Source organism: Rhineura floridana, chromosome 11 (assembly GCF_030035675.1).
Source record: "Rhineura floridana isolate rRhiFlo1 chromosome 11, rRhiFlo1.hap2, whole genome shotgun sequence".
NCBI lineage: Eukaryota > Metazoa > Chordata > Lepidosauria > Squamata > Rhineuridae > Rhineura > Rhineura floridana.
In genome coordinates, this window is record NC_084490.1 from 40,573,565 (window position 1) to 40,597,583 (window position 24,019).

At 44.1% G+C, this 24,019-nt stretch overlaps 1 long non-coding RNA gene across 2 annotated transcripts; it reads left to right on the plus strand.

The window, feature by feature from the left end:
• Window positions 1–8,184: 8,184 nt before the first annotated feature.
• On the plus strand, window positions 8,185–23,173 carry LOC133367015 (uncharacterized). Of its 2 annotated transcripts, none has more exons than XR_009758498.1 (3): window positions 8,185–8,463; window positions 20,696–20,912; window positions 22,883–23,173. It is a non-coding gene; the product is annotated as an uncharacterized LOC133367015 (long non-coding RNA). The 2 variants fall into 2 exon arrangements; XR_009758497.1 differs by having other exon boundaries at window positions 22,886–23,172.
• Window positions 23,174–24,019: the final 846 nt, after the last annotated feature.

The following is a 24,019-nucleotide window of genomic DNA, read 5'->3' on the forward strand; positions in this document are numbered from 1 at the left end:
GGAAACATGAGCGGGGATTTGAACTTGCAGACTCTGAACTCCCAGCCAGGCTTTCCTCCCCACTGTGCTATACAGCTGTTCAATGGTAGATTATAATTGACCTCAAATTTGTCATCAGCTCTCTTACTGTATTGCTACAGTTAGTGGCCTCTTGGACATACTTTTCATTGTGTGTGCTAGGTGCTGTGTGAGTGTCTCATGTCCCTTGAGCCCTTAATTCCAGGTGAACCTTGATGTCTCCAAGCTGATATGAGTGAACTGGGGGAGGCGCCCCATCCTCTGAGGCACTGCAATCTCTTCTTGGGCTTTTATTCTCTAGAGAACCATACTGATTCTTGCCCCAAACGCAGAGCTTGTCATGATGCCTGAAAAATATTGACTGTTAAATGTCACTAATGTAGAGAATTAATCACTCTCACTTGCTTCATTAGGTCTTGGGCTCACCGGCCACCTGTTAACTTTTTTTGCAAATAATTTGCAGCCTTGTGCCTGGTTTTGCTTGGGAATTCTAAGAAACCCCCAAAGCAGTGCAGTTTTGAAAGGTTCAGTTCACCATCTTGATTCAAAATGGTGTCCATTGTATCCAAACATAGATGAAAAAGTGCTCCTTGATCTTAGAAACCATCATGCAAAGTTTGGTTAGGGTATCTTAAGAGGTGCCCATGCAGCTTTTCAAAATATAAGTAGTAGATTTTACTGACTCAAGAGTGGTGGAAATAAATATGTTTGATTTCTGCTGGTCATTGGCCTTAAGAAAGGAACAGTAGTTGTTATTGGGCTCTGATCCTCTTTGCAAAGACTCCTACTGCTGCATTGTGGATAAGCTATATGAGTGGATATTTCATACTTTGGAATATGTGGCTGCAATATCATGGGTGCATAAGGTGGTGAGTTCTGTATTAGCATCCTTTTTATTCTTGTTCTGTGATGTTTACATCCAAATAAATACTTATTCTTTTAACATCCAGTCTATGACCTGTCCCAAAGAATTACCATTCTGGATTCCCAGTTGTATTAGCTTCATTCCCAAGTTTCTGGGTAGGTTTGTTTACTCATCCTTGGGAATTGAGAGTAAGCTACAACTATGATATTGTTGTTTTGATTTATTACCCACACCTTACCCTAAAGTCCCAGAGTGGGTTACAACAACTTGAAATACAACATTAAAAGCAGTTCATTACAAATTACAATCACAATAATAGGATGGGTTGTAAAAATATACATCTCAAATGTCAAAGGTCACCATAAAGAGATGCATCTTCAGCATATTATGAAAACTATAGGGAAGGTGGCAGATATATCTCTGGAGAGTTCCACAACTTAAGGGCTGTCACAGAGAATGCCTTCTCCAAGGCCACAATCCCATGAGCTTCTGAGGGTTCCTTCTGTTGATCTGGACACCTGAGAGGATCTGTAGGGAAGGAGGCAGTCTTTCAGATATTTGGGACCTAAGTCATTTAGAGTTTTAAACACTTAACATGAGCACCTTGAATTGGACCTGGAAATGAATTGGCAACCAATGTAGGTGTTTTACAACAGAGGTTATGAGTTCTAAATGGAACCCCAGCCAGCAATCTGGCTGCTGATGGTAAACCTAAAGACCCATGGGTGGAACCAGAGGGGCTGGGGACGGAAGCACCCACCCTGAAGGTAAGTGACATCATTTTTTCTTCTAGAAATCTAAGGTGAAGGACAATGCTTAATCCTCAGTAATTGAGTTCTGAGGGGGCACCCCCCATTTTTTTCTACCTTTGGAAAGAACTCCCATGAGGTAATCCTGGTCAGCAGTACTATGTGTTGAGTGCACTTCCCATGATAGCAAAATCTCCTCTTCCAGTGGGCCCAATAAGAAAATGGTAAACTCCCAACATTATTTAGGTAGAAGGAAGCAGCTGGTCATGCCTCCCTTTCACTCCCAGTTAGGCCTGATCTACACATGCAGCAGAATTGAGTGTGTGTGTGCAGGTTGGTGAATGTCACCTTTTTATTTTCAGTGGTCCCTTTATAAGGAACTGCCTTTGATGGGGATGTGATCAGAAACTTGAAAGGACTACCACAAAGGAGACGAATCAACAATGGTTTCCTCACATTTTTTAAATGGGATTTCTTGTTCTTCATTTTATTTTTATTTTTATTCAGCCATCATACAGTCAGGCATTGAAGGCAGGATCTACTCACTCAGTTCTTATGTATAAGAAAAAGAATCATGTATTGGCTAGAGTGTTGGTCTTAGGGTTGTGAGAATCCTAAGTTTTGAATCTCGACAATTCATATTGAATTTGGGGGGTACAGGGAAAAAACTCTTCAAATGTCAAAATTGACATGAGGCATTATAAATAGTGCCCAGATATCTAAATTGCTGACTTTCCCTTCAATTTGCATGGGAGAAACAATAGGACAAAATTGAGCCCACATCTGCATATTTTGAAGAAGACCCTTAAATGTGAATGTGTGTGCATGGTTTTCATTTTTCTCCTTGTACATTTTAACTGGTTTCCTAAACAGAACAAGACAAACATGCAAGGTCTGGCATCTCTTCTACACACCCCTTTAAAATTATGTGCTCATATTTTCCTTTTGACCTTAATTCTCAGTTCACCTTACACTGCTTCGGTATGCTACATTGTCCTTCTGCCCCCCCCCCCGGTGTTTACCTCTGTATTTCTTCTTTAGCACCATTCTTTTTGCCATTCCCACACCAGACTTGGTTGACACAGGGCATGCTCATAAGCATGAAGTAATAGGTGACTTTTTAAGTGGCCTGATCCTATGCAGAGTTTAGGAGTGCTAGTCCATTAATTTATGCGGGCCTTGAGTCTGCTGACTTTTGCATAGGATTGGGATGGAGAAGAGAGGAGGAAAAAGTTTTATTTTTATTCCCTAGACAGCTTTATAATCAGCTGCTTTGTCTCTGGTTTTGAACTCTTGTCTTATGAGTAACTAAATGTTTAATTTCCATGCTTTGCAGTAGCCTTAATTTTCCATGTATTTAAGACTTTTTGCCACTATATCATTTGTAGAACATACCCACCTATGCCCCTATTCTGTTAACTGCTTACTTTGGGATAGCATTAACACAGGTGTTTAATTCAAAATTTGTGCCTGAAAATAGTCTTAACATTTGGACAGTATATGTATTAAGTGGTTTTGATTGTGTTTCGAATAGTTAATTTGACTAGGAAATATCTTTATTGGTTTATCTGGAGTACAGTATGTTCTGAAGATTATATTTTGCTGGGATGCCTTGGCTCTGTAGTTGTTTCTAGAAATTTAGATAATCTTCTGGCCCAAGCTGCTTTACAACGTGATCCTATCTATGCATGTTTATTCAGAAGTGTTCAACTTTGATAAACCCCTACTGGGCAAAGTAGGGCTGTAGCCTTCATTACACATCCTCATCATCTTCTTGTAGTCTTTTAAATATTATGTAGACTGTAAAAAGTTATACAAGAGAAACGGCATACCACTTGTATAGGTTTAGCTTCTGTTAATTGTTGAGCACAGATGCCCACATATTCTTCCCTCCATACCTTTCTTTCTCCCTCCTACCCCATTTTCTTCTTTGTCTATTTTAAATTGAAAGCTTCTTGAGGGCAGCAATCAACTTTTCCCTGTATAACATGAACAGCCATGGGCTCTAATTGTTTCCTTTCCCGTAACACAGCCCAAAGCAATTTAGCAATAAAAATAGTTAAAAACATCAACAATAAAAGCATATATCAAACTATTTAACAATTGTCACAACTCTGTTCTTTTCTGGCTATTCCAGTTTCTTGTGGCATTAATACACTATATAGCTGCAGGTATCTTTTATGGTATGAGAGTTCTGGTATCTCCAGGTAGGGACAGGAATGTCCCCTGCCTCAAACCCTGAAGGACTGCTGCCTGACAATACAAAGCTAGATAGCCCAAAAATCTGATTTAGTGTAAGGCAGCTTTCTATGTTCCTGTGTCTCTGCTTTCTGGTATCTGTTCCTGATAAATCACTGTCCCTCTGTTTTGGCTTTTGGGGATGCCTTGTTAAAATTATGTAAGGTGCAATGCTAACATTGTCATTTGTCAGGGCTTGATCCTTTCCTTAAAACTCTTGGACATAAATCTGTACATCATCACTAAGCACTGTACCACCTTTCATCTCTCACTCTGGGTATATTTTGAGTTAGTGGTAGCATACTGTATAACAACTGTCGTTTTCCCCCTACAGTACTTTTAACTATGAAAGAACAAACAGTGTCTTGACTTCTTAAATCAGTGGAGGTCAAGCTATGTGTGACAACGGCAGGGCTGGTGTTGGCATCTGCCATCCTTGGTCACAGGCTACGACAAACAAGTGGCTCTGCAGGGCCCAACCCTGATGCCAGCCCTGGCCCCCTGCATAGTGGTTGGATTTGTCTGGGAGTCATCTGACATATAAAATGTTTCACAGTGCTATAGTGTGGGCACTGTGGTGATGTGAGAAACTTGAAATGGGAGAAGGGGCCCTTTCTCAAAGTCCCTTCAAACCTGGAGCTGGCTTTGTATAATGGTGTGTGTGTGTGTCTGTCTCAGGCAATGGTTGCTATTATGGATACAGGGTAGAGCAAGACAGCTGCCTCGAGTGGTATCAGGGTTCAGCCTTGCCCAGACCTGGAACCTCCTTGGAAGAGGGCTAGTGAAAGAAGGAACCCCCTAGCAGACTGCCAGTGACCTTATGGAGCAGTCGAATCCAGATAGCCCTACCTGAGGACCAGAGGTCTCTTCACCAATTACTTGAGTTCCTAGCAGGGCTGGATTAAGACACGCTGGGGCCCTAAGCCACGCCAAGATTCAGAGGCCACATACCGTTAAAAAACAGAAGAAAAGTGTGGGAAAGTGGTGAGGATGGGATTAGTGAAAGTGATGCCTGGTGTGGAATGGGACTTTAAAATGTGTTGGTAGGCTAGTTCCCATTGTCTCCTCTTGAGGTCTGAGGTGAGTTTGGGCACCCTGTGGTTGATGCAAATAGTCCAGCTGCCCTTGAAGGGAAGTTGATGGGACTGGGTGTGGACTGGGATGGGGGGAGGCCAGGGTTCAGATTTTGGGTGGTAGATTTGATATGAAATGTCGTTTAAACCAAAGCACTTTCATTTTTAATAAAACTTCTTGAGGCCCTAACCCATGGCTTACTTGGATAGTTCCTAAATCCAGCTCTGGTTCCTGACTGACATTTGGAACATCACCCCACACTGGGGCCACAGGAGCAGAGAAGACGGGAAGCCAGGCAGGTGCTTCAGGGCTGCGGGTGAAGTGCCCAGCTAGCTGCAGGTGAGATGGCTGGGGAGGAGGGGAAGCGTGTGTAAGCATCTGCCTGGCAGAGAGCCAGAAAGAAGTGATGTTTCCCTGCTCCTACTATAAGCTTGTCAGGCTGAGCTGCTTCACTTGTTGCAACACCTCCTCAATGGACAACAGGCAGGTGAATGATTTGGGGGGTCATGAGAGGGCAACCGATTGTTAGCTGTTTGTTTCTTTTGCATTTTTAATAGCAAGGAGAGGAGAGGGAGTCATTTGTGGGCTTGTCTGCTTCAGGTGCGGATATAATTTATTTTATTTATTTATTTATTTTTATTTAATTAAGCTTATATACCGCCCGACTAGCAACAGCTCTCTGGGCGGTGAACATTAAAAATACAATAAAAATAACACAATACAGTATATCACAATACAAAACTGTACAAAAAACTGTACAGTCTAAAATCAAAATATAATAGTTTAGAATTAACAGGAATTAAAATGCCTCAGAGAAGAGAAAGGTTTTAACCTGGCGCCGAAAAGATGATAGTGTCGGCGCCAGGCGCACCTCCTCGGGAAGACCATTCCATAGTTCGGGGGCCACCACTGAGAAGGCCCTAGATCTTGTCCCCACTCTCCGGGCTTCCCTATGAGTCGGAACCCGGAGGAGGGCCTTCGTAGTAGACCGTAGTGTACGGGCCGGTTCATATCGGGAGAGGCGTTCCGACAGATATCGTGGTCCCGCGCTGTATAAGGCTTTATAGGTAAGTACCAACACTTTGAATCTGGCCCGGAAGCATATTGGAAGCCAGTGCAAACGGGCTAGCACAGGTGTTATATGCTCAGACCGCTTAGTTCTTGTTAGCAGTCTGGCCGCCGCATTTTGCACTAGCTGTAGCTTCCGAATCGTCTTCAAAGGTAGCCCTACATAAAGCGCATTGCAGTAGTCCAGACGCGAGGTTACCATAGCATGTACCACTGATGTGAGGTCCTCCTTACTCAGATAGGGACGTAGCTGGGCTACCAACCGAAGTTGGTAGAACGCATTCCGGGCCACCGAGGCTACATGAGCCTCAAGTGTGAGGGAAGAGTCTAAGATGACTCCCAGACTACGCACCTGTTCCTTTAGGGGGAGTGTAACCCCATCCAGGACAGGGTATATATCCACCATCCGATCAGAGAAACCATCCACCAACAGCATCTCAGTCTTGTCAGGATTGAGTCTCAGTTTGTTAGTTCTCATCCAGTCCATTGTTGCAGCCAGGCAACGGTTCAGCACGTCGACTGCCTCACCTGAAGAAGATGTAAAGGAGAAGTAGAGCTGCGTGTCATCAGCATACTGATGACAACGCACTCCAAAACTCCTGATGACCGCCCCCAGCGGCTTCATATAAATGTTAAAAAGCATGGGAGACAGAACCGAACCCTGCGGGACCCCACATTGGAGAACCCACGGTGTCGAGCAATGTTCCCCAAGCACTATCTTCTGGAGACGACCCGCTAAGTAGGGGCGGAACCACTGCCAAGCAGTGCCTCCAACTCCCAACTCCACAAGCCTCTCCAGAAGGATACCATGGTTGATGGTATCAAAAGCCGCTGAGAGGTCAAGGAGAATCAACAGAGTTACACTCCCTCTGTCTCTCTCCCGACATAGGTCATCAAACAGGGCGACCAAGGCAGTCTCAGTGCCAAAACCAGGCCTGAACCCCGATTGAAATGGATCTAGATAATCGGTTTCATCCAATAGCGCCTGGAGCTGGTCAGCAACCACACGTTCCAGGATCTTGCCCAGGAACGGAACATTGGCTACTGGTCTGTAGCTGCTGAAATCCTCTGGGTCCAAGGAAGGTTTTTTCAGGAGTGGTCTCACTGCTGCCTCTTTCAGACAGCCAGGGACCACTCCCTCTCGTAAAGAGGCATTAATCACTTCCTTGGCCCAGCCAACTGTTCCTTCCTTGCTAGTTTTAATTAGCCAAGAGGGGCAAGGATCCAGTACCGAAGTGGTCGCACAAACCTGTCCAAGCACCTTGTCCACGTCCTCGAACTGAACCAACTGAAACTCATCCAACAAAACATGACAAGACTGTGCTCCGGATACCTCAGTAGGATTAACTGCTATTAAATAGGAGTCTAAGGCCCGGCGAATGCATGAGATCTTATGCTGGAAGTGTTCAGCAAATTTATTACATCGAGCTACCGATGTATCTGCCGTATCTTGTAGGCCTGGATGGAGTAGGCCACGAACCACTTTAAAAAGCTCCCGTGGGCGTGAGACAGATGACTGAATAGTGGCGGCGAAATGTTTTTTTGCCGCCCTCACCGCTCCTACATAGAGCTTAGTAGAAGCACGAACCAGCTCATAATTGCATTCATCGGGAGTTCGTCTCCAGCTCCGCTCAAGCCGCCTCCTGTCTTGTTTCATCGCTCTCAGCTCCAGAGTATACCAAGGAGCTGTATGAGCTCTACATAGGAGAGGGCGCGCAGAAGCGATCGATCGTGTCAACAGCCCGGGTCATCTCTGTATTCCACAGATCGGCCAGGGCTTCGACAGGAGCACCAGTCTTATCAGCCGGAAAACCCCCCAGAGCCTGACTGTTCTTGAACACTGTGGACCCTGATGGGTGGGGGAGGCGTCTTGGGCCGGTCTTATAGCATGACCCACATTTCATCTGATAAAATTGCTGGAAGGTATGCTTAGTATCCCTACTATGCAGTAGGAGGAAAGGGCTGAGAGAAGGTTGGGGAAACTCTCCTCCTCCCTTCTTTTCTAAGTTTCTTGCGAACGGCTGCCTGAGCTTGTTCCACCGGGCCCTTTAACACCAAGCAGGACAAAGCCCCTCCCACTCCTTAAGCCTTGCCCCCACGCGGACTAAGCAAACTAGGGAGCAAGGCTATTTATAGAGCAAAGGGGCCGTCACGTGACGGCGAATGACGTCACTGAATGTTGTTGTTAGTGTTTGGTGGTGGCGGTGGAGGGCAAGCAAAGCCAGCGGCAAAGATGGAGGAGAAGAGGAAAAGGAGGAGGTGGTTGTGGTTATGAAGGGCTGCAGTGGCAGGGACAGCCGGTTATAGTTTCCCTTTGAGGGGTGGGAGGGAAGAGGGAGAGAGATACATCTGGGACAGGCTGGGCCCAGTAATTGCAGCTTTCCATCCTGCACGAACATCTGCAAGAAAAAGCAGCAGCAGCAACGCGCCATTTTCCCGATCTTCTGGCAGGTAAAGGAAAGACCGGGATGGCTGAGGGGTTCCCGGTGCATTTTCTCTCTTTCCCGCACTCCCTTCTGCCAATGCCTTCGCGGGCAAAGGAGAAGGGCTATGGAGCTGCAGAAGCGAGCGGGGGGGGGGACTGGGCGAGAGGTTGTGAAGCGCTGAGGTCTGAAGCGAGGCGCTTTCGGGGGTGGTGCAGGGAACGCGGCGAAGGATCTTCCCGCCGCGCTAAAGTTGTGACTGAAAGAAACTACCCGAGCCCGACGAGAAGCGGATAGGAACCAGAAAGGCTGGCGTGTTCTGTGTGTGTCTGTAAGCATGTGGGGTGGCCAGCAGAACGCTGGTCGAAGCCATGCTAAATGTGTGTGGCACCCGGTCCAGGGTGGAGTTGGGGTGTTTTCTCCATAGGCCACTCCCTCTGCCTCCCGCTCTGTCATTGAAAACTATGGTGTGTGTGTGTCTATGTGTGGGGTTAGCGACAGAGGAAAAATCATAAGCCTGTAACGACCGCAGATTTTTCAACCCTGGTGCCCGGCGTGCGTGTCCTATTTTCGCATGAGCGAGGACTTTCAAATGAAGGACTGAGAGACAAGAAGGTGAGGTGTGAGGCCTCATTCAGAACACAGATTAATCGTGTGTGTCAGTATTCTCCCTCCTTTCTTGAGGAGAATGTTTTCATGTTGGACCTCCCTCCTTCTCGACCCCCTAATCAAATTAATCATTCTTCCAATTTCTTTTTCGGTTTCAGCATCTTGTTCCTCATCTAGCTGTTTTGTGTGTGTGTGGGTCTATCCCCAAACTGCCTTATGAAGCTTAAGTTTGGTTGCCAAAGCAACTGCAAGCAAGATTAAAAAAATAAATAAAATCAAGCCCTCACCCCGCTCTCAGGCTTACATCTTAGCAAACTAATTTAACTTCACACCCACCCCACCCCTCACTGTGTTTGGGGATGGGGTGGGTTCTCTTGCTGCCAATTCTCTTAATATTTGTTGCAGTAGTAAAGGCTTTGGTGATGCGGTGATTGAGTGTGCAAAGAAAAATGTGCTTGTTAAAAAAGCTAGAAGTATTCAGTCTCTGTGTGTGAGAGACAGGCAGAATGTGTGGGATTTCAAATAAAAGAAATCTCCATAGTGTCATTTGCTATTTTAACAATGGGTCCTTACTTGACATCATCTTCACAAAGCTTCTCTAGAACATAGAATCTGGGCTCTGGCTTCATCTGCAGCATGCTTTGCAAAGTACATTGTCAGTCAGTGAGGCTTGGATGAATGGGGTGCAGATAGCTTCCAGAAGCGATGCTGTGTTTTGTTGGTTGCAGCAAAAACAATAGTGTCTTGTAGCACCTTAAAGATTAGATCTAATATGGCATAAAATTTGATGGACTAGAGTGCACTTGATCTGATGCATGAAGTGTTATCCTCAGCTAGCAAGGGTGTGGGTATATATATATGTGTAGTACATGAGAAAAGGGAGGAAAAATGGGCCAAAATGGCAATGAAATGCAAAAAAGTACAGTCTGACAATTCTGTGCACAGCTGAAGATCAACATTTACAGCAGTAGCAGTTGGTAATAATAGAGAATGGGGGTACAGATAGTGAAGCTGCAGCTTTCCTACCTGGATTGCAAATGGGCCTAGGTTGTGCAGCTGATAAGTTTTTATGAGGAATCTTCTTTTTTAAAAGGTTAGATGCATGTTACTTTTATGTTTTTCATTCCACAGATGCTTGGGCAGAAAGTAATGGAAGCTAATTCGTAGACGATATGTCTGCGTGAAATTGAAATAATGTATGGACATCAGCATCGCACTCTGATACTGTAGGGGGCAGGCAGGATTGTGGGGTGACAGAGGAATGCCATAGACTGAAGGAACATCCATAGATCAAAGAGGGCAGTGAAACTACACTTCTAGCCAGATTTTAAGAGTAAAAAGCCATCACCCCCCCCAATTATTTGTAGGCTGGGTATTATACTGTTGTAACTGACAAGCTCAATTACTCTGGAGTGCATGCATGATTTGCCCCTAGTCCTAGCTCTCAGCTGGACTTTCCCTAACCTTTCAAAAGTGACACTAGCAAGCTTCAGTCACATGATTAAAAAGTTCTAAAGACCATTTTACATATTTTCTGAACTCTATTTAATGTCATGCCTTGGCCAATTATAGTCTCCCATCTGCATATTCCAGCTGCTTCCCAGCACTTACTAGAAGACGGTGTGTGTGTGGGGGGGAGAAGAGTGGCATGGGAAAATTTATGTTGAGACGAAACAAGCAGGAACTTGATTCCTGAGGCCAAAATCCTACTTAGCCTCATGCCATGTTATTCTTTCAGGTACAGGACTGTTTTGTTTGGAATGGAGCTGACAGACATGAGTTGCCTGCAGAATGTAATAGAGGGATTCATGTGACTTGCTTCGGCTCTGCGCAGGCTGTCTTTGCCTCTGGACCACTTGCTTGGAATTTGGTTTTAGTGGCTGATACTCTATCTGGCAAAATGTGCCTCTGCAGAATTTTCACTCAGTCAAATTGATGAGAGATCTTCTTGGGTTTCCAGATCTTTTTGGCATTCTCCTGTCCTCTCCCTTGAGCCATTTGGAGTTCCCTGTTCTGCAGGCACTTGGTGCAGTGCACCTGCTCTCTCTGTCTGTAGCGTATAGTGGTCTAGGTGGCATGAGTACCTCTGTTCCCCATTTGTGTGTCTAGTTTGCCCTGCATTTTCTGTGTTGTGCAGTAGTTAGAAGGATAAGCAGTCGGGTGGGAAATACCCGGCTCACTGTGAACTTGCTGAGTGACCTTAGGCAAATCACTATTTTTCAACCTCCCCCCTGCCACAAACCAACCACCTGTAATATGTAGAAAACAATATTGGTTGTTACAAAGCTGTTGAACAGGATTACTGAGATAATGTGTGACGTGCTTTGAGCCTTCAACAAGATGGTCTCTTGTTTTTTCCCCATGCCTGTCATCCAGTAGTCCTGGGATTCTACCCACCTGTTAATTGCCCCTTGCGTACACCCCAAAAGAACAATGGACAAAACGCTGTAGATCAGTGTTCTGTATGAAGCACTTTTGCTTCCAGAGGTGTGCACAGTGACTAGGGGAGATGTGAACTTTTTCCTTGATGTCTCATGCCTGCCACCCTCAATTCAAATTTGGAGTATGGCTTGATTGGGACGGACAGGAGGCAGGTAAGAAATCCTGTCACCTTTCCCATGTCCCAGTGAAGGCTGATTCCTACAATACTGGCACCTAACTCCAGAGACTGCTTGAAAGGTTCAGGTCTTGGCCTTAAACCTTGTAAGTAATATCAGAGTGCCTCTGAACCTATGGAGAGTGCTTTTGCCTCACTGCTGCGTAGTCACAATCAACTTGTAAGACCATAAGAAGCTGCTTCATACTGAATGAGTTCTTTGGGCATTCTGTATGGTCCACCAGTGGCCTATGGATCTTTCCCAAATTATCTGCCTCTCCATGCCTGCTTCTATTTCTTCTCTTGTGATACTCGGGTAGAGAGTGAGGTGTATATATTTGTAGCAGGTGTGCTGTGCCTTATAACTTTAAACAAATGTTAAATCCATACAGTTTTGCCAGCCAAGCTGTCCCTGCTTTTTCTGAGTTAAGATCTACTTGATGCATAGACTCAAACATTCTGATCTTGATTTACCAGGGCAGCATTCAAGAACCCTGTAGTAAAGTCCCTGTAATAAAGAGACAAAATAAAAGAAGCCCAGATGCATTTGTTAATTGAACACAGTGTTTTTGCGAAATAGTTGCGGTGTAAGAATAAATGAGTGCAATATGAGCATCAACCATAATTTGCTGATTCTTAGAAAGCAACATACAAAATTGCTACTGTTTTGCTATTATATAATATTTATTTGGTTCTGTAAATGTGTTAAATGGTGAGCAGAAGGTAGGTTGGGATCTAGCTATAGTCCTCTGGATGATTTGCAGAAGATTGGCAAGAGTTTCTAGTTTCCAATTGTTTTAACATCATTAAAAACAACTGTTTATTCTACTTAAATAAGGCTGTTGAAATAAAGAAAGCTAACCAGCAGTGGTCTTGTGTGTAAAAAGACTCAGAGTTCAGTTCTGTTCTGGTACAGAAAACAGATTCCTAGGCTCAGAATGTGCTTATGTGTGTCTTTTGCATCTGGCTGTGGTTGGTAGATCTTGGGGTTCTAGTGAAAAACAAATAGTTTTTACAAGCCTGAAGTCTGCTCATCCCCTGTTGAGATCCCTATTATTGGTTGGAGAGTTATAGTCAATAATCAATCTCTGTTTTTTGCAGGGATTGGCTGTGCGATTGAGTTCCATGTGGGGAGTTGCACAGCCGATCCAGCCGCGTCTCTACCTGTCCTGCACCTAACGTTGCTTATGATATGGGTTGGGGAAAACTGCCTTACAGGCCAAATTGGAACCCTGGCCTGTCTAAATTTGGCATGCAGGATGCAGGTTCCCCATCCCTGCCATATTAGATATTCAGAACAGCTGTGCAGGGAAAGAGGATAGGGGATTGTCAAACAAAGTAATGATGATGAAGTGGAGGTAGCAACAAAGTTGAAAGGAGAGGCTCAGTAGAACGAATAGTTACGGTGTGTTTTAAAAAATTTAAAATTACAAGTTTAAAATTTTAAAGTTCAAAATTACAATAATCAGCCAGGTTGCCTACTTAACAGGCACCTGCCCTTTAGAACTCCCTTCCATTACATAACAGATGGGTGCTGTATCCATTATCTTTTGGCACTTCCTCCAACAAGCCATTTAAGTGGAGATTTGTTTCCCAGTCTGTATCTAGACTTGAATTTTTAAAACTATGTTCCGTTGGTAAATTGCTTTGGGATGTTCTATGGAAAGTGATCTATAAATGAAATGAATATGAATAAAAATAAAAAGAATGTGTCTAGAACTGAGATTGAAATGGATCTAGAACATGATGGATAACTATGGCCCTCCAGAGGTCTAATTTTTGGTCTTGGTGACACATTAGCAAATTCCTGAGCTATCCTGTGATAAGACACGAACATTGAAATTGCCCAGGATGATTAGCCTGAATGTACTCAGAACCTTGACAAACAGAATTTGGATTATGTAGAATCCATCAGGAAAGTACATTTCAATCCAGAAAAGGATCCCTCCTGGCCAAAAATCTTTCTTCCTGAGAGGTGCTGAAATACCCAGGCTGAACTTAGTAGGGTAAGGATGGATTCCCAGCATCGTCCAGCCAGATAATACATACTTATTACTACATTTATATCCCATCTTTCCTCCAAGGAGCTCAAGATAGCTTATGTGGTTCTCCTCATTTTATCCTTGCAACAACCCTCTGTGGTAGGTTAGGTAGAGAGACAGTGGCTGGCCCAAGATAACTCAGTGAGGTGTCATGGCTGAGTGGGGATTTCAGCCTGGGTCTCCCAGGTCCTAACCCAATGAAGTAACTACTATACCACACTGTTTATTGACTAGTAACCTGGAATTAAATAACTTCAGCTAAAGATAATGGAGCACTGAGGGTTTTGATTTCTTTTTATGAATAAGGGAGATGGTGGCATGTATGAATATTTTACTTTATTTATTATTAATCTTTATCTTGTCCTTTCTCCCAAAAGGATCCCAGAGCGGCAAACAATAAAACATATTAACTTATAAAGCATCTTAAACACAATTCTAATATTGATGCAGACTGGGAAAGATCTCTACTCAAAAGGTTCGTTGGAAAAGGAGGGTCTCTAGTAGGTGACAAAAAGACAGCACCTATCTAATATTTTAAAAATGTAATTTATGGCGACCCTGTGAATAGGGTTTTCATGAGGCTGAGAGGCGGTGAATGGCCCAAGGTCACCCAGTGAGCTTCATGGCTATGTGGGGATTTAAATCCTAGTCTCCCAGGTCGTAGTCCAACACCTTAACCACTATACCACACTAGGGGAACAAATTCCAAAAGGTTGCTGCCACTAAAGGCCCGAATCGTATATTGAGTGAAATGGATCTTATCAGATGGTATTTGCAGGAGGCCCTTAACTGCAGTGACTGGCTGGGTATATAAGGGGTGAAACTATCTTTCAGGTGTCCTGGTCCCAAGCTGTATTGGAAATATGGGAAAGGAGCCAGAGAAGAGGACCAAAGTGTTGATGTGGCAAGACAGTAACAGGAGAGATGGCAGCCAGAGTCACGATGGAAAAGATCAAGAAAACAAGTGGGACATTAGATGAAGAAAACTGGGAGGCCTTCTTAAGGCCACTGAGGAGAGGATCATGGAAGTAGAGGTGGTGATCTATGTTTTCCTCCAGAAGTTGAAGAGTAATGTGTTTCTCGCATTGCATTTGAGCAGAAGTGCCTTTTACAAACATATTTTGCCTCTCGCCACTCACACTTATTCCAGGGTTTGGTACCCAATACAGTTAGTCAGGATCTGCTCCTGCTGGTAGCAGTAATGGTCAGTTTGTCCAGATAAAGAAGAGATGTTATCATTGCAGATGCAGGCTACAGAGTTGCTGCTTGCATACCAAAGCACTGAATAGCCAAAGAAAGCCATGTGAACCCCAAGCAGGATCCCCCTCACTTTTCTCCACGTGAGGAGTTTTAAAATGAAACATGCAACAGACAAGCCGGGTTTCTCACAATGATGCGAGTTCTGATGAATTCCCCTTCAGTCTCAGAACTGGAAGAATTCCACATCATGCCAAGACTAATTACGCTGAGAATCAAAAGCAATGTAGAGTTCCCATTTCCCTTGCAAAGACATAAGTGCAACATTAGGCTGTTTATAAACAAAAGGATTATAGGAATTACTACAGATGAGAAGTGACCCTTCACACCCCTGAAATCTCTACACCCAACCAAACCTCTTACATTTCAAAAGGGTTTAGGTTAAAGCAGAACTACAGATTTGCCAGTTTACCAAAATTATGGGCTAAACACTTGCAAAAAATGGTGAGGTAAAGGGATGAGAAGTGGATAACTCCCCCCCAACTGCTATTTCCACACAAATGCATGCAACTGTTTAGTTTATTTTTTTAATGAAAAGCCACTTTAGGCGAGAGTGATTGAAAGCCAGATCAGATGTGATGTGAGACATCTTCAACCAGGATAGTACATGTGCTGTATATTTTGTCCCTGAGAAAAGAGAAGCAGGAAGGAGGGTCTCTTAAGAGGAAAAAGCTGTGCCTCTCCCCCAAATGTTTCCTGCTATTCTCAATCACCTCCTCCCAAAGCAGGGAGGAACCACCGTTCACTGGCAGAGCACATGCTTTGCACGCAGAAGGTCCTGGGTTTCATCCCTGGCATCTCCACGTAGCAAGAGATGGGCAAGATCTCTGCCCAAGACCTTGAAGAACCACTACTAGTCGCAATACTGAGCTACATGGACAAATAGTCTGACCTGGTATAATGCTGCACAACACAGCTTCCCATGGGGGGGAAGAACTGTCAGGCTACCATTATATGTGCTTGCATGTAACATGTAGCTTAGCCCTGAGGTCCTCTCTAGCAGCAGCCTAATGACATACATTTACCTAGAGAGAATATAGCTGTTGTCTCTTGTGCCTTAGGGATTTAGAGTTTTACAATTCAGCTCTGATCTATGTTACCCCTGGTGAGAACAATGGAGATTTATGCCTCATTTGTCTCTTTGACCTATCTGAACAGAGTTGGGGCTGTGGGCTTGGAGTTTGAATTCAGCTTTCCCTCTGTTGGGAACAGCAGAATTGCATCTTGGTCTGTTATAATCCTCATCCAGTCCAGTCAGGACTGGCAGGTTGTTGGGAATTTTTAACAATAAGCAAAAGCATTGAAATGGTGCCAGGTTTCCTTGGTGAGGGTATTCCTGGTTACTACTGCTGTGTATTTAACTGTGTTGTGGTAGCTGGTTTGAAGAGCATTGCTATTGGTCTGATTTGCTGATGTGTGCTTTGCAAAACAAAGACCAAGCAATAGTGCACCACATGTGCTCACCAATGACCATCGCATCTATTAATTTGGCAAGTATAACACAGGAAAAAGGCAGATCATCCCCATGGTGGCACTTGGCTCTGGAGGTCCTGAGAAAGCTACAAAATTCTTGCTACTGTCCAGGCGGCTCTGAAGCTCAGCCCAATGTCTGAGACACAAGCTTGACCCGCTTTCAGCTCTAGGGACGTATCTTGTCTCTGATGTCATACACTGGCAACTGGATGGCTAGGAAGGATGGACAAAATCTGAACACCCCCCACTTCCTCTGAACAAGCTGAGGAGGCAGCAGAGCTGCATTTAAAGTGAAGGTAGTGGTGGTGGTGGACAATCTAGAGCCCTCGTCATTCTCAGTCCTTCTCTCAACTTGACTACAACAAATAAGAGTCTTGGTGCTCCATTGTCTTTAGCTTAATGGTTTAATTCCAGGAGTAGTAGTGCGTGAGGGGTGGGGAGGAAATGAACAACTGTTTTTCCCTCCACTGCCTCAAAAGGATTTGAGTTACTGTCCATTTCTAACAGGCCTTATATCCTTTCTGAAAACTAGTGGGGTATAGATCCTGTTGCTCAAGGCAGTGGGGCAGCACAGGTCTGTTACTTCTGTCCACAAATCTGTACAGGCCATGCAATACACACTTCTCAAATCCTTATGCTGCCTTCCCATCTCCTTCTGCATGCAGCACAAAACGCCTGTACTTACCTTTAAAGTTTTCTACAGTCTTGCCCTATTCTGTCTTTGTCCTTGTTTACTGATTCTACCCTCCCAGTGACCTCTGCTCCACCTGTTCTCCACTGTCCAAAATATCCATTTTACTGTTGTTTACAATTTTCTTGGCCTGCTTGAAAAATGAAGAATTTTGTAATAAACTTACCAAATTTTATTTTAATCATTTGAATGGTCAGGGGAAATCGCCTTTGAATGCTCTGTTGAATATTTTTATGTTTTTAACATCCTTGTAAACAGGTGTGGAAACTAAGCTGGGGTTTGAACCTGAAACAGCCAGTACTGTCTTGAGTGTGCTCATGAACTTTGATTGCATTAACTCTGCCTGTAGAACAGATACCATATTACATTTCATACCTTTCCTCTTCCCCTTGAAACCATCTGTGAAAGTTGACCTGGTGTTCAAAAGTAAAATATAGAATTGTGTATTTGTGTACCAAATTTCCTTCCAATATCTCGATGTCAAACTCTTGGATTAAGCCATGGCCTGGGGACCTGTGGCCCTCCAGGTGTTGCTAGACTACAACTCCCATCATCCCAGACCGCTTGCCATGTTGTTTGGGCATGATGAGAGTTTGACTCACAAGATGTTGCTGGACTCCAAGGTTTCCTGGCCCTGGGTTAAACCAAAGAGTTCACTTTGCTCACCTAATAGGTAAAAGAAAGTTCCCATTAATAAAGTACTAGCAAACCATATTATTCAAGAGGTCTCCTTTGCTCCTCCCCATCTTAAGAGTAGAGAGGGGAGAGTTTGTTTGACATGAAATGTAGGATTTATTTATTTAGCAATATATATGTACTATTTAACACAAAAAGTTAAAATAGCACTAAAAAAATTAAAAACGATAGGCATAATCAGATGACTAAAATATAAATCAATATATTCTAAAAACAAATGTTCATAATTATGTTCTTAAAAAATGCACTTCATATGTACCCCAACTCTCAATTTCCAAGTCATATAATTTATGCTGCAATATATCATCATTTTTCCTCCTCCCTTTGACAACTGCTGCAGGAGTTGAGGCAGCAGTGACCCCAGAAAAATATATGGGAGGGGGACACATACGTGTGTTTTGTGGAGGAAACTTTATTTCTGAAATAAAATATATTTCACACATATGCTCCCATCCTAAATGGGGGGGGCAGGTGTGTAATTGCCTGTTGGATTCTTCCTCCCCTTGACCCCCTCTGGCACCACCTATGTGTTGGGTAGGTCTTCAGACTTTTCAAAGTATAGAATTCTATCATAAATTACTTTGTGAATACTCAATCTTCCAATAAGATATTGAACGGTGCGTTGTATTTTTCTTGTTGCTGCTTGGTGAAGGAGTCAGGCAATGCAGTGGTTCATAATAGAAATGAATAAAGTTGTCCTAGATATGCATGTCAGTTTTCACTTGGACGCATCACTTGGAGATACCACATTGCTTTGTATTTTGCATTTTCTTCTGCAAATGTGTGTAAGATGGACTGGTATTTCAACCTGATATGTGGAATGGTGCTGGAATATGTCAAACCGAACTTTCATCTGGGTAGCTCAGTGTTCAGTGCAGTTGTCATGCTACAAACCTGACAAACAAAAAATGGAATGCTAAACTGGAGAATTAAAACAAAGGTCTCAATTTCTCCCAGGTCTCCAATAGTGGTGCATGAAGCAGAGTTGCTGCCATGCTGGTATCCGCTGGGGTGGTGATGGCTTTTGTCAGTGGATGGCAGTCAGGACTAAAGGCTCAGTTGAGCAGCCAGAGGCAGTAGCAGCAGGCAGTGCCCTAGGAACTGAGGCTCAATTTCTAGGTTGCTGATGATAGCAGTGGTTTCAGTGGGTCCTGCTGCCCACTCTGGGGTTACTCTGCTAGCCAGCTCCTGTGTGTGTGTATGTGTGTGAGAGAGTCTGATTCTGTATGGGACTTCTCCAGAAATTCTTCTTACTGTGCATTCATTATGATTTCTGCTCATGATGGCATCGGGGCAGTTATATGCAATCTTGCTTTCATTACTATTTGTGCCTGCAGAAGTGTTGGGCTAGATATACTGCTTCATTTCCAATTGGGGCATGTCCTATAACTTCCTACTGAGGCAATGTAACTTTTTATACCACAAATGCTCTGGGGTTCTCTTTGTCCCTCTTTTATTGCACTACAGCACAAGTTTTGCCCTTGTGGATGGCAATAATATGGTAACATTGGGAAAGCATTGCAGAACTAATAAAGTGGAATTATGTTTGGACAGTCCATTATAAATCAACTACTAATGACAGATTGCTGAATATACCCGAACCCTCCCTCCATTCTGGAGGGGCTGTATATTTCTTGTGTCTGTATGCATTATGGAGTGGGATAGTTTCTATGTATCACTGTATGTTTCCTGTCTGTATCATGATGTAAATGTTGTGTCTGTGCTAGAGGACTAGTGCAGGGACTCCCAAACTGTGGTCCATGCATCAGCAATAGTCCGTGAACTTCAATCAGATGGTCTGCTGTGTGTCTGCAGATTAGCGGTTGAAGATGGCATATCCATAACATTAAATAGGAATATTGATTTCTAATTGTATTTTAATTGCTTCTTTTATTTCTTAAATTGTATTTTACTATATTACAATTTGAATTGAGTCTTAGCAATTTTCAAGTAGGGAAAAAGTTTGGGAACCACTGGGCTAGTGTAAAAACATACTAACAGTAAAGATGCTTACATGCGTGTTTGTTACTTCTTTTCTCTGTCCTTGGAACTGATGTTAACCTTGGTGTTTTCCAGTCTCTAAAATGGGTAAAAGTTTTCTATATACTTAAACGTTTGACTCTTTGCTACAGTTATGTCACCTGACCTGCAATGTCTATGCTTGAGTCACTCCCCCCCCGCTGTACTGTTGAAAACACAAATTAAAACAGAGCAAGAAAAAGTGTGTAAATCTGCAAATTAAATTAATCAGTTCCTTCACGAAGTACATTAAAGAATTGCCACAGTCCATTGCAAGGCCAATGCAACTGAGTAAATCTCTAACCTCTGTCTTTCTAGATCAACTCTCCTGGCATCAAGATGGAGGCATCTATCCAGACCTTAAGTTGTTTTCTTGAGCTATCATCTCTGCATGTGATAATTTCTGGCATGGATTGATTAACCTATGGAGTGGTCTCAACTGGTTAGTGAATCCATGGCAGAAAGCTCAAATATATACAGAGCAGATAGGTTACCAAGTCGACATGTGCAGTATATGGTCAAAGTATTAATCAACTTGTGGTCCCTTGGACAAATGCAGTATGATGGGGTGTGTGCCTGTAGTCTGGGGGTTCCCATGGCATGGGTGAAAGAGGATATGAAGAGAGCAGCTGTGGAAGTGGGGCTCTAGAGCAGAACAGCATGGGGTAGGGTAACCACACCTTCCTTCTCACAGAGCCTCTTCTGCTCAAATATGATGCTGATTGGAACAGAAATTGGCTATGTCATAGTAGGCCGATTCTATATACTCTTCATAATGCTGACCCTTTGCAGAACAGCTTGGTTTTGTTCAGCCGTCTCCTTCTTTTGAGGAGAGTTTTTCTCTTACTGATGTGGTGTTCTTTTTCTTTTGCCCTAGGGTTCCCTAGAAGGATTTCCCCTTTTGCCACAAGGGATGTCTCAGCAGTGTTGGCAGAACGGCATCTGACTATCTCCGCCGTCAGCCCCCACCCCCTACGTGAACGCTCCTGTAGGCCTAACGTAGCTCTGCAGACAGCTGTTTTCTCCTTTTTCCTGATCTTTCATTGATCAGCCACCTACCAACAAGGACAACATGAACTCCAAGAATGAGTCCGGTAGGCAAGGCAGGGGTTATGGGAGAAGTGGGGTGGTAGTGGTTGTATGCTGCCACCTTCTTGGCATTGGCCAGATTGGACCAGAGAAGAGTATGGAATTTGCCTGTTGGGACTTTGTAACTGTATGCTTGATAGGTGCTTGGAGTAGGTGGTGATGAAGGTGCAGGGTGCTTCCATTTCCAGTATAGAGGGCATCTTTGCTACATAACACCTGCTCATTTAAAATAAGTGGAATGCTTGGGTCCCCTGTACCCTGCTCATTTGCTGGAAAGGTTTCCAGAGTGGCTTCCAGGATCCATAAAAGCAGCACAGTCCCTGCCCTCCAGCCTAAAAAAGGCATGAGAAGAGGAAAACAAGCAAACTCAGGCACCAAATTCTTGATGTTACAAGGTTGGAATGAGATAGAAGCAAGCTGCTCACAGTTTAGGCACAGGCTTTTATCCAAGCCCCTGAGAAATAGTCTGGTGAGCAGACCTTCCTGAAAGTGGGGCAACCTTTGGCCCATGAACCAGATTAGGCCCAACAGAGGATCTAATTTGGCCTATAAGGTCATTTCCCCCAAGCCACATCCACCTATTCCATACCTAGTGTTGTATGACATCAGGTGTGGGGCAGGTAAAGTTGTGACAGCAAAGGAACAGTCAGGAGCCTTAAAGTGCATTCCCAATTGTTCCTTGGCAAGGGGGCTTGCTGCCAAAAGTGGGGGCTTGCTGTCAGGAACAAGCACTCACTGGGATCAGCTGCATTAGAGAGTTCCCAATGGGGTCTCCCTAGTGCAGCAGATCCCTGCTGAAAGCAGTGCTTGCACTCAGTGGTACAAGCCTTGTAGGGCAGGCTTTACAGCCTGGCTTGAATTCTTTCTTTTAAAGTGGGGTCGTGTGACATTATGGTGATTGATGGGTAAGTGGCCCCATCCCCTGTTATAATCACCTGTGGGGGAGATGAGGATTTGGCCCACATTTCCATGGCATCCCTCAGCAGGAGCTGAGCCATCCAGCAGTTCTTACTTGTGTCATTCTTCCTCAAAGGAGAATATACCCATTCATTCCTGTATGGTAGACCAAGGGTAGCCAATATATTGCCCTCCAGATGTTGTTGGGATTCCAAATCCCATTAGCCTCAGCTGGTATGGCTACTGGTCAGGAATGATGGAAGTTGTAGTCCAGCATCATCTGAACAGCACTATGTTGGCTGCTTCTGAGGTAGACAATAACAGCATAAATCCAGGGACCCTAGTGGGATGGGGGCTAACTCTAGATCTGGTGACCTCAGTGTCTGGATAGGAGGAACATGTTTTGCTTCCTCTCAACAGTGTCCCAAACTGGTCCACTTTGTCCCTTAGGACTCAATGGGAGCCCTTGAGGACTTTGCCAGCTCCTGTCTGCATATCCCCAATCGTGGTTCTATTTCCTAAGGAAGGTTCTTGCATCAGCCTTTTGCAGCAGCAGCGTACTTCACTTTCGTACTGTCTGCATTTCCACTGCAGTGAGGAGTAGCTATTCCAGTTCTTCTCTGCTTTGTCCTCAGGATCAGAACACTGGCTGTCCAATAGTCCTGTGCAATAAGCAAGGGTTGGGGGAATGATTTGGAAGACAGAAAGGCCACATTGTCCCAACTATCTCTGACTTGGAGGACAGAAAGTTACACCCACATGGTGATATCCAATTTTGGCAGCCCACTAGTGAAACAGGCATTCCGCTAGCGGGAGCCTCATTCTTAGCATAGCACAGCAGCCAAATCCAGTGGATGTCTTGTACATGTAAAAGATGTTGTGCAACCTCTAGCACAACTGCAGTGTTCTATATGATAATTTAAAGATGGGTTGTAAACTGCTTAGAGATTCCTTTGGAAATGTGAAGCAGCATAGAAATGATTTAAATAAATAAAAAAACCTCTGATATTCTTATTATACTGGGTGACTGTTAATTGATTGATTGATTGATTGATTTATATCTTGCCCTTCCTCCCAGCAGGATCCCAGGGCAGGACTAGCTTGTGTACCTCTGCTTGTGCTACCACTTATGCAACAAACTCAATACTACTTTGTGCTATTTCCATTGTGTCTTAAGTATTCCATTAGAAATAGCAATATGCAACTGATGTATCTTCTAGGAGTAATTCAACAGCAATCTCTTGCTGGTCAAATGTTATTAATTATCATTGTCATCATTGCCTTCTACACATGTGTCTCAAGGTGATGAACAATAAAGCCTGTTAAACAACATGGAAAGCAGGAGATTAATTTGTCTGCCTGTTCTCCTTTGGCACGAAGGGTAATTAATGTAATTAATAAATACATAAAGAAACCCAACAATACAGAGTAGACATCCATGGTAGTGACTTACTCATCCTGCTGGGAAAGCCCTTCGGAACAAAAAATGTCTTCAATTATTTCTGGAAAGTGCAGATAGTGGGCACCTGTCTAATCTTGACAAGAATGCTATTCCACAGGAGAGGGGGAGTCATGCTGAAAGCCTTACTCAGAGTTACTGTGGAGTGGGCTTCTGAAATCTTTGGAACTTGCAGGAGAAGCTCTCCCACAGACTGCAGTGTCCTACTGGGTATATAAGAGATAAGACAGTCTCTCAAATAACGTGGTCCTGAGCAGTATAGGGCCTTATATGATAGTACCAACACCTTGAACTTGGCCTGGTAGCAGATAGGCAGCCAGTGCAAATCCTACAAGCAAGGTGTTATATGTTGGCGATAGTTTGCCCCCACAGACAACCTAGCTGCTGTGTTTTGCATCAACCTCAAGAGTAGCCCCCCCTCCGAGTGCATTGCAGTAATCCTACCTTGCGGTTACCAATGCATGGACAACTGTGGTCAAGCTATCCTGATCCAGGAATGGTCATAGCTGTTTTACCAACCCAAGTTGGTAAAAGGCACTCCTAGCCACTGAGAACACCTATTGCCTCCAGTGACAGCTGGATCCAGCACTCTCAAACTACGCACCTGCTCCTTCAGGGGGAATGTATATCCATCCAGGGCAAGCAGCTTACCATGATACGAGCACCAGGGCCGGCTCCAGGCATGCCGGGGCCCTTGGGCATCAGCTTGCCCTGGGCCCTGGCGTGTGTGTATGTTTGCGCGCGCGCGGCCCCCCC